The following is an 11,054-nucleotide window of genomic DNA, read 5'->3' as shown; positions in this document are numbered from 1 at the left end:
ACTCATAATTGGTTGTGTAAAGCAAACGTTCCCCTGGGGAGTATTTTCCAGCGGAGAGACCGTTTCACTCAATTTCAAGTGATTCAAGTCATCCAAAAACAGTGCTGCTGCTTTTAGAGAGACTAATGTGGACAACTTTATTGCAGTGATGGAATACTGGTGTGAAGGAAGTTTGAAGTCTATGAAAGTTCATTTTCATATCATTTTGGAATGAATGGCTGGGTGAAAAGGAGGAGAAATGACATCAGAGTTCTAAAACATGACTGCTTGCAGAATCATGAAGTGCATGTGTTTATTTATAGATATTAAACTATGCATGCAAAATCGCTGGGATGGTCCTGTACATGAAGGTAAAATTTTGCATCTCTTCTGGGGTTGCTGAAAGGGGTTCTGGGATGTGCAAGAAATATACTAACATAAGCAGAAGTAGCAGGCAGGTTGAGGGACACTTCATTAAAAATGATTTCTGGGAACACTGCATGACAGATTGATGCTATCTAAGAGTGGAAAAGGATCTCACAGTGTACATTTCATCTGGATACCCAGATTTTTATGGTGGGAATTAAGGTTAGACCAATATATGGGACAATATCTGGGACCAATACTGACCTGTTAAAAATGAGGTGGTGCCATCTGAAATAGCACCCCAATGGAATCACATTTGCCAATTTCCTCATATTTAACATCATTTCCTGTTATTGGTTCCATCATCTACACCAACAATCTAAAGAAAAAGGAAACTTTCAAAGAGCAACAACTTTGGTGTTTACTGGTGTTTTTGGCCTTTCAAATGGTCAATCAGTTGCGTTCCTCTCTGATATGATGGAAATTCCTCCCCGGCCAAAGCCAATCAGTAATTTCTTACCATTATTTTTGAATTAGATGTGTGACCAGGGAAATCATTCCAGTTTGGTGTGAAGGATTTTACTCAACAGTCTGTAAAACCCTCAATAATCCAACTTCAAGAATTTCATTAATATCTGGCTTTTAATCAAGAGGTGTGTTCCATCATGGTCTTATTTCAGAGACTTTTCCACCCTGACACAAATAAAATCCTGGAGGAAACACAGAATACTCATCATTTCTTGGGCATGAAAATGTTCAAGAGATATTAAAGATATCAAATATGGGCTATCAGCAGCTTAGCTGGCCTTCAGAAACCTATATCCGTTGAGCCCTGGTAGAACATCAATAATTGTCAAGCTGGACAAAAAAGAGTTGATACTGCACCAGCATGTCCAAATGAGCAAAAAACTGTGAGGAAAGAAAAGGGAAAAAAAAAATAGGAAATGAGGCTGATCACGAGAGGAGGGACTGCCTGCCAGACCATACCTGCCCTGTGGCTGCAATTCATGGATGAGGTCTGCCCTTTCTCTGCCCCCTCACCCCCTATGGTCCTCCTCATCCCTCCTCATCCTTGCTCCAATCTATCACCCAGGCAGCCCCAGCTGGAACACAGAGCACCGCTGGCTGATCCCACACAGGGCCAGTCTCATTTTAAAGTCATTTTTGAAACCTGTAGTAGGCTCGCTTTGGTCAGAATCACAAGGAAAAGTTTTTGCTTTGTTTCCACATTGGTTCAGCTACATTTGACCAGGCAGAATTTCACAATTCACCAGCCCAAGCCACATGTGAACAACCATTTCCTTTACAGGGAAAGGCTTTCTTCTGAGGTGAAGCTCCGTTAACCCATAATCCATGGTGTGCACAGTGCTTGCTGCAGTTGGTTCAGGTCACAGTCGGATCACATTCTCCCTCCAAATGAAGATTCAGGGTTGGCTTGTAAACAGTGAGAAACCTCCCTCTCAGCAAGGTCTCAATCTGATAGCAGTTTTCTCAATTGGCCAAACAAACTCACTGCCAGGAGTGAGCACAGCTTGTGTAAACCTTCTAAGTGTTCAAACCCAACCCATAACCCCAAGACACGGTGCAAGGGAGGCAGGGAATGGTCATAGAGGGGTCATTAAAGGAATAATCCCTAACCTTCACCCCAAAAATGCTTTAGTTCTCTTATAAAACGATTACTGGTAGCTTTGCATTCCTTGGTTAGTTTTGGTGTTTGATGCTGTATTTTTCTTATTCTTGTCAATAACTGACCAAATGTAGATGACGTAACATCATAAACTACAATGTGTGACAGAAGAAAAAATATCTACATCAGCTCATCAATCAGGTTTTGCTGCGAGGCCCCCAGAATTAAGAGTGCCAGCACCAGCCACTGTGCAACAAGGTTCAACAATCATTCAGGGAGAAATCCATTACATAAGAGGTAGAGATACCAATTCCTTCATTACTCGCAATAGACTCCGATACAATGCAGCCACAGCTTGCATCTTTGTAGATCTGTCACTGGCGGCATTTGAAAAACCCTGTTAAACAGCTTCTCTCTGTAATTTGAACAACTGGGCATGGCAAATGTTTCTTCCCCACTCATACTTTTTCCACAATGTTAAAAACTTAGTAGGCTATTACTAATACTGTTGCTCTCTTCATCTACATGCATGCCGCACAGAAAACCCTCTTTTCTGTGGGTTGTCAAAAGGCTTTCAAAATCACAACCTGAACTCACATGAAATAGAAATAGTTGAGGCAGGTTGAGGGAAAGTAGGTTCACTACAAAAAAATCCAACACTTCATCCAAAAATAACTCCAGGAATGCACTGAAAATCACAGACTGATGTTATATAACAGTGTATGAGTATCTTGTGGGGGTATTCCTTAAATGAAGGATAGGCATCCAGTCAGGGATCACAACGGATTCTACCAGGAACAACACAATGCAAATTTTCTATTCAATAGCAATTTTCACTTTGAGGACTTTCCTTAATGCATGACTAATTCCCATTTAAACAGCATGTATGTAGAGATAAGTGTTTCTCTGAGCCTCAGAATGTATTGGAAGGGTTTTGGACACAGGATCCAGGAACATGGGGGGAAATTCCCCCGTTGGCCGACTGCTGTTTTCCCATTACGCCCCCAGCCGAGAGCCTCCCTCTCGCCTGCCGAGCTCTCGAATCCACATCCCGCCGTGTTCCCACTTGCTAATAGGGGAGCTGTTATAGGACGTAATTGACTTCATCAATTAACAGACCGACGCCACGCATCTGCTGGGTATGGAGATCTAAAAGTGTGTATGGGGGGGGGGACTAGACTATAGGGTTTTACGCACTCCAACTGTCTTCCCCTTCTCTTGCTCTTTTCTCAAACTTTTTTTTTTTTTTGCACTTTTGTGCTCTGTTCTCTTCAGCTCAGTGCAAATCTAAGAGACCGTGTATCCAAAGCACCATACAAAATGCCCATTTTCAAAAAACAACCAAAAATAGTTCTTATATCCAAACCACAATGGAATGATAAATTATTTGGCTTGAAAACAGGAGCACATGTGTTTATGCAAATCACTTAAAGCCAGTAAGGGCTTATTGGACATTGTAGTAACCATTATGAGTGCTACTCCTCTCTCTCTCCTTCCTTCCCTCTGGCAGAGAGATAAAAGCGGCCATTTGAGCTTGAATTATCCTCCTGATGAATTACTTTATAGTGTGTGAGCATTGTGTGCAAAGCATCCAAAGCACAATATGCAACACAATGCGCTGTTTGTCAGCGCTAAATGTCTTGCAGCAACAAAAAAAAACCCCGTTATAACGGTAACAGCTGCTCTTACATGGTGTAGCACTGACTTCCAAGATGGCCGACGTTCCTCAGGGAAACAGGAAGTTGGGGGAGTATGGTGTGTGTGGGTGGGTGGGGAGGGGTGGTTTACAGTACGAGAGACAACAGCTGGCTGACAGTCACAAATGAGTAAACAAAGGCTGCACGACTCAGCCATTTATTATGGCATAAGCAGCCATTGTTGTTATTGTCGTCGTTGGAGAAAAGGGTTTTGTGGGTGTGTGTGTGTGTGTGTGTGTTGGGGCGATGCAGAGAATGAAAGAAGATCAAAATAAAATAGAGTGGGGGAAAAAAGGGGCGAAATAAAGGCAAAGAGAATCACCTCAGCCAGCAGTAGACTTTGGATTCAATTACGGAGCATCCCCTGCTGTGACAAGTGCCTCAAACACTCTTTGCAGTGTACACGCTCACACACGGCAACCCACACATAAAAAGATATGGTCATGTGCACACACAAACCACACACACACGTACACAGGAACACAGTCACACACACCTGACAGGGAGAGTGGGAGAGGAAGAGGAAATACATCACAGGAGGAGAGCCCTCAGATGCTTTCTTCTCAGTCTTGTTAAATGTGATGGCTGCGAGAGGCTGTATTTTATCTGAAGTTGAGAGGCATTATGAGTTGAAAGCCGGGGCAACTCGCTGAACGCTTACAGAGCAAACACAGCACTCAGCTTTTACCAACTAAAGTGAGGAAAAAGTACATGAGGAGTATGCGGCTGAGCACAGCTGTCACATAGACTAACAAATTATTTACCGTGTAGTGAGGCGTTGTTCTGTTTGAGCATGTGAGTGTATTTGTGTGTGTGTGTGTGTGTGTGTGTGTGTGTGTGTGTGAACTCCTGTGTATGTACAATACAGCCCCTTTAATAACCTTCAGAGCTCCAGAATTCACACTCCACAGCCCTCTGTACAACCTCCTGGCCTTAAGTGTGTCTGTACACTTGCACATTTATTTCTATTCAATTAATATCCTGTGTTATGACATGCAAATGTATATGCATTTTTTTTTGGAATGTATATTTGTGTGTGTGTGTGTGTGTGTGTGTGTGCCTTACTAAGAGGCAGGCACTGATTTCATTGCCTGTCATCATGGGTCACACAGGCCTATGTGAGGTGTGTGTGTGTGTGTGTGTGTGTGTGTGTGTGTGTGTGTGTGTGTGTGTGTGTGTGTGTAAGTATTTTACTTTTGACTTTTCAACTGAACAGTGTTCCAAAATTTTGCTTCAACTGATGCAGTGTCCACACTGAGACTGCCCACTTCTGCTTAGACTACCTTACTGTTCAAGTTTCAACAATAACATCCCAGATACAACAAAACAATAACACTAAAAATTAAAAATAATAAAAATAAGGTTTTGCTTTTGCTGTGACTCTTATCCAAATCAGACTGAAGCTGAATCATCCAAAAAGCATTTCCCACCCTTGTCCTCCAATTTGTTTTCCTCATAATTTGTCATCACTCTCTGACGCCAAACAAGATAAGACATGGTAGAAAAGCTGACTTTAGCTGGGTGGAAATATTTTTAGATCTTTGATTTTACTCAGTAAAAAAAAAAAAGGACATTTTTTTTTGTTTGTTTTCCTGATCACTGATGGGACAGGATGCTGACTTTAGGGGGAAAAGGGTGTGTGGGTGGGTTAGGGGACTGTGGGGGGTGTAACAAAAAATATATACATATGACAACTTGGTTAACAGATAACTGCTACAAAGGAGTAATGAGTATTGTTATTAACTTTGAGAAAACACTAGTGTGTGTAAGTGTAGGTGTCTACTTTTGTGTGTGTGTGTGTGTGTGTGTGTGTGTGTGTGTGATAGGGGAGTGCAGAGCCGAGGCAGTCATCCAGAGCAGATGTGGTCCAGCTAACAGTGTGGGTTTGGAGGTCATAGGGCTGCAGAGTTGCACGCGCTCAGCCGGATAATAAGGGATTTTCCACTCTGTGAGGTAGATCTACCGGCATGTGAATCTTCTCTCTCTCACACACACACACATACACACCTTTCATAAAGAAACACAGACGTACACAGATACACACTCAGGCAAATCAAACACCTCTATTCCTCGGGTGTGTGAAGGGGTAGTGGTAGGTCAGCCTTCCTCCCAGGGAGAGCAAGAGGAGGAGAACACTATCCCACATCTTGTCCTGGGGGGGCCCGGACACCAATCTGATATTCATCTCCATCTCTCTGGCTTAACTCCGTCTTAACTCTAACTCTTTCTTGCCGCACATCAACTCGTATCGACTACTTTTGCTTGTTCTGTCGGTGTCTCTTTCTCACACACCAAACACTGTTGCTGCATCCACGCTGTTGCGGTATATTCAGTTCTCTCATTTCCCCTCATCGTTCAATCTTGTTCCCTCTCTCCCCTCTACCTGCAAACCCTCCCTCGGTCCCACTGAATGAGTCATGCTTCTGTGCTCGCACTGTTCAGGGCTCTCAGGCACACTTCTGTTCAATAGTAATAATCATAATGCCACAATAAGAAGGTGTTCTTCGGAGAGGCCGCGGCTCCAAGAGAGAGCCATTCATTAGACAGCGGCAGGGCCTGCATTTGGACTGATGAGCCCATATTCCCATGCCAGCACTTCCACTCAGGGATCAGGGGAGCCTGGAAAATTTGTCCCTGTGACATCAAGACAACATCCTTTGTGGGACGCCACGGAAAATTGATTTAGGAAATGCGTAGCAGCGTTCCCAGAGGCGCATCGCTGACAAATAGGTGGATTCTGCATGAACGCACAAGAGGAGAGGTGGAGGTAATGAGAGGCAGGGGGGATCAGCATACTACAGCATGAAAGAAAAAGAAAGAGAAGAACCAAATGCATCAGACAAGAGCGAGATGGAAATAGGAAACACAAAAGAATGAGACAGCCATTTCAAAAGTTAAAAAACGTCTCTTGCCAATAGAATGAGAAGTGTTTGCACTAGAGGCAATGAGACTGGTGAGACGCTGGCGCCTGAGGCGAGAACCTGGGGGCAACTGGAATGCTGGCCAGGCCTCCAACCTCCTCCTCCTCAAAGCCATTTGATGGGACATCGACCGGAGCACTGCGGCAGCTCCTGCCCAAAGCCAGAATCAATCGCGGCAGGTTTCATCTGCACTGATTCCAGAGGTGTTTTAGCTGTGTGTATTTGTTTGGTGGATGTTCAAACAAACTCACCAGTTTGCCCTGGAGGACAGAGATGATGGAGATGAGCTCACCCCACCGTAGCTGTGTTTGATTCCAAATTTTCAGTTCAAGTGGTTAACTTTTACTGTGCGCAGGTGAATGATGGTTTCTGGTCTGGCTACAGTCAAGGCAAAATGTTGGCTCCGATGGGCTGGCTGGAACTTATTTCCTCCATCCAACTTTGTATCTGCTTGTTTCTCAATATAGTTCAATCTGAAAATCTCCTCACCTTCCACCTTAAGTCTCCACAGACTCTCTTCATCCCAAGACCAAAAAAAAAAAAAAAAAAAAAAAATGGCTCCAGGGTTTTAGAGGTGTACCTAGAAGTCTGCTGACTTGGAGCTTCCAACCAAACCTGCCCTAAAAGTGCTGCTCGGTGTTTTGTAGAGTGGCACAGGAGGAACCTCATTCAAATTCAAAGACTTGCTGTAGCTGGGGTTCAACAAAGTATCGCCTCCTGGCTAATTTTGGACTCGGAAGCTATTTGTTCCACGCCGTCTCAGTCGAACTGTTTTAGCATTCTCCACATTAACGGGCCCATCATAAATCATGCGATATAACAAATGGACTTATCCTCTGCAGATAGCGCCGCTCCTCCCGACGCTGAGAACAAGAAAAGCAAAGGTCAAATGATTAGCCTTGGTATGCTTGCGCGCCTTTAATGATTGTGCCGAACCTTTGTGTTGGGCGCGTGCCTCCTCAGCATATGTAGCGCTTGTTAAATACAGAACAGAGAGATAAATTAATGAAGGCTTTCTCCTGCTGCTTCTTTGGCCTGTGTATAACCTAGTAGTGATGACTGGGCACAAATGTGACCACACTGTAGCTGTACTGTAATATTGTATTATAGTAGGCACAGCTAAACCAAAGTCACCCACCACACCTAAAGCAATGCAGTATGTGTTGAGCTGTAGGTTTCAGATGCTGACATTGATATTTCCAAGCTGCTGACAGAAGATATGACACTTTATGCCAGCACATTTACTTTTTGGAATGTAACTATTGATAGCCTATAGTTTGTATAATGGCTGCAAGATTACGGCAAAAATTTAAATCACAATTATTTTCAATACTGAAATCACGATAATTGCGCAAAATTACTCACTGAGCTCATGGAGCTTCGTTTTTCTGTTCCTTTTGTGCCCTTACTCGTCCTAAGTCACTGTATGGTGGCCCTTTAAGGGGCTGAATGAATGAGTTATGTTTCCTTGGAGTGTAGATATGAAATTGTAACACATTTTGCACGGTATTTCTTTCCTGTTCCACATCGGATTCTGTAAAATCAAAGTGTGTCCATAGCGCTGAAATAATTTAACCTTTTTTGTCGACCATGCATTCTCTCTCCCCCGAGAAGTAAATGGAGCAAGGTTACAATATATATGGTGAACCTGGCATGAGCTCCAAAAAGTTTCTCTCGAGCTGAAAATTTGATACACAAACCCAATAAAGCAACAGCAACACTGCTGAACAGAACGCGAAACAAAAATGGTTGTGTTAACTTTCTGGTATTCATGATTGTGGGCAGTGGCGGTTCTGCCCATGTTGCCGCCCTGGGCGAAATTACTGCCTTGCGCCGTTCCGTTCTAGCCTCGCGCGCGCAGCAAGAACTTCCAAGCGATAACGGCCGCTACCGGTGCGGCGGTGCCCCTCTGGCGGCTACACGTGCCCCTCCCAGAGCAGGGGCGCTAACACCTGCACAAATACCTTTTTTGGAAAAATACTTGACAAAATCTTGTTTGCATAAAAAAAAGCCACCGGTCGGCATCAGGCGGGCCGGCCGCGGCACCGGCTTGATGCTTACAGGTGCCGCGCCCACCCGGTCAGGTCTGCCGGATCTGACAGGTGAGCGGCGCACACATACTGCCATCCTCTCATTATAAATCAACTTTTGTTCATACGCAGCTGCAGCAGCACAACGGACAATGACACAGACAACATGGTTGATTATTGACTGCGCAATGCGGCCGTTCGCCGGTAATCGCGGCATCAGGTGAGCCTACCTACTGGTTTATATGCAAGCACAATACATGTGTATTTGCTTAGACCCCAATATTAGACAAGGGCGTTTTTTCAGGGCATTTTCAATGGAAAAAATATTGTCTTATATTCAGATGAATACGGTAATAGAAAACTGCTTTGCAGCGAGGATGATTTTTTTTTTTTTTTTTTTTGCGCTCATGCTGCCCCCCACGTGACATGAAAATATGCCGCCCCGGGCGGCTGCCCGCTTCGCCCGTGCCTAAAACCGCTACTGATTGTGGGAAGCAAAATCGTAATTGAAAATGAAACTGACTAATTGTGCAGCCCCGTTTTGTGCAGAGAATTTCATAAAAACCAGTCCCAGTTTCAGCCCCGTACACAGTTTCAGTCTAACTTTGGTGTTGACCAACGAAAAACAAAGCGTTTGGAACCAGCATTATTGTAGAGCATAGAAACCTTGTGTTTCTCCAATAACTCAACATCTTTTGTTCACGACCTGGGGCTGTAAGAGGCTAAGGAGCTCTCCGCTGTTTGTGTCTCATCATATTTTGTGCACGTCATGCAGCACGAGGCTATTGCGTGGTGCAGCAGGTTGCAGGAGTGTTGGCAGCTCAGGGGAGAGCTGAGCCACTCTATTCATAAACAACCAAGCGATCTCCTTGCACTTCATCATTTGCTACAGCATGTTGCGGGGACCGGCATTCCCATTCGGCAGCCCCCACCCCTCGACTCCTACCACCACCCCAATCCAATAGAGTAATGCAGGTGGGAGAGAAAAACACCGTTTCCAAACTGTTTTATGTGCTGCTCTAAATGCACACTGAGGACTCCATCCGCACCTATCCCATTCGCTGCTCTGTCTCCCCAGGCCTCCACGCTGAACATCCCAGCCATTTACTCTGATTCGATCCCCAGCTTATGGCCAATTATTAGCGCGGCTATAGGACACAAAGCAGCGAGTCAGCGAAAATACAGTACAAACACTCATTTAGCATGCCATCACAGGCAAGTAGGGAGAAGAGGGAGGAGGGAGAAGGGAGAGGAGGAACAGAGCCTCCCCAAATAGGATGGAAATGATAGCGGGGGGGATGGGGGTGGGGAGCGTTACTGTTACAGCGCCCTATAGAGATGCAAGCTGGAGAGAGGAGGAGATCATACTGAAATTGTGAAGCTAGCAAAATGCAAATGGAGACTACTCTACTATGCAGGTAACAAATGCTGGGAAAAAGTTTGGGAATTTTTTTTTCTTTCCTTGGGTGTTTTTTTTTTTTTTTTTTTAAAGTGAGGAGGTTTTAAATTATGGAATGTAAGGTTGGGGGGAAGGGTGAAGAGAAAAAAAAAAAGTTTAGGTGTACTAAAGTTTGGGATTTCTTACCCTGCAGGACCAAAATGGGAGTGGATAGGCAACAGAGGATTAAATATTTTCTCATCTGGGAGCTGTCAGGCATTCTAACTTACAAAAGATCATGTATGAATATAAATAGGATAATCTATAGAAGGTGTGGCTCAAAGGCCTAGTTCTGCACTGCCCACAAAGCAGTACATTTGTCTAAACTGCAACAACAGCTAGTATATGTTATTATGTCAGTCCCACATTAAGAAAAAAAATCACTGTGCTAAGGTGCATCAATCTATGAACAATGAATGTACTATAAATTATTACCATAAATTATTTACTGACAATTTTGAAATTCACAGTGACAAAGTCGGTTTGTTAACTACATTTCTTATTTTAACTTAACTTACATGAACTTACACTTCTTAACCTCCTTAGAAAGTTTTATGCAAGGAGATCACAAGGCTAAACAAGACACAGGTTCCCAGCGTTCATACGTTTTTACCAGTTGTTTTCCATGACTTTTTCCATTACAGGTATTCACTGATTACGTGTTTGTTTTAGTCTTTTGAAGCCTTGCTGATCAAAAATCCTCCTTGAAAGGTCAATCGGACATTTTAAACAGTTGAAACTCAAAAAACTGCATGATGTAATTCAAAATATAAGGCTGTGTTCACACTGCAGGCCTTCATACTCAGTTCTGAAATGCTGCTTATGAAAGATGTCAAAAAGTGGTCGAAAAGATGCACTGTGACAAAAGATGTCATGTTTTTGTGGCAAGTTTCTTCTCAGTTTCTTCCTATAGTTTTTCTGCCCAAAGTAGTTATTTTTCAAGTCAAGTCAAGTCAAGTCAAGTTTATTTCATCCATTAAAATGGAAATTACAGCA

Source organism: Myripristis murdjan, chromosome 19, assembly GCF_902150065.1.
Source record: "Myripristis murdjan chromosome 19, fMyrMur1.1, whole genome shotgun sequence".
Classification (NCBI taxonomy): domain Eukaryota; kingdom Metazoa; phylum Chordata; class Actinopteri; order Holocentriformes; family Holocentridae; genus Myripristis; species Myripristis murdjan.
The sequence above is the reverse complement of the archived record's forward strand: the minus strand, read 5'-3'. Positions refer to the sequence as shown.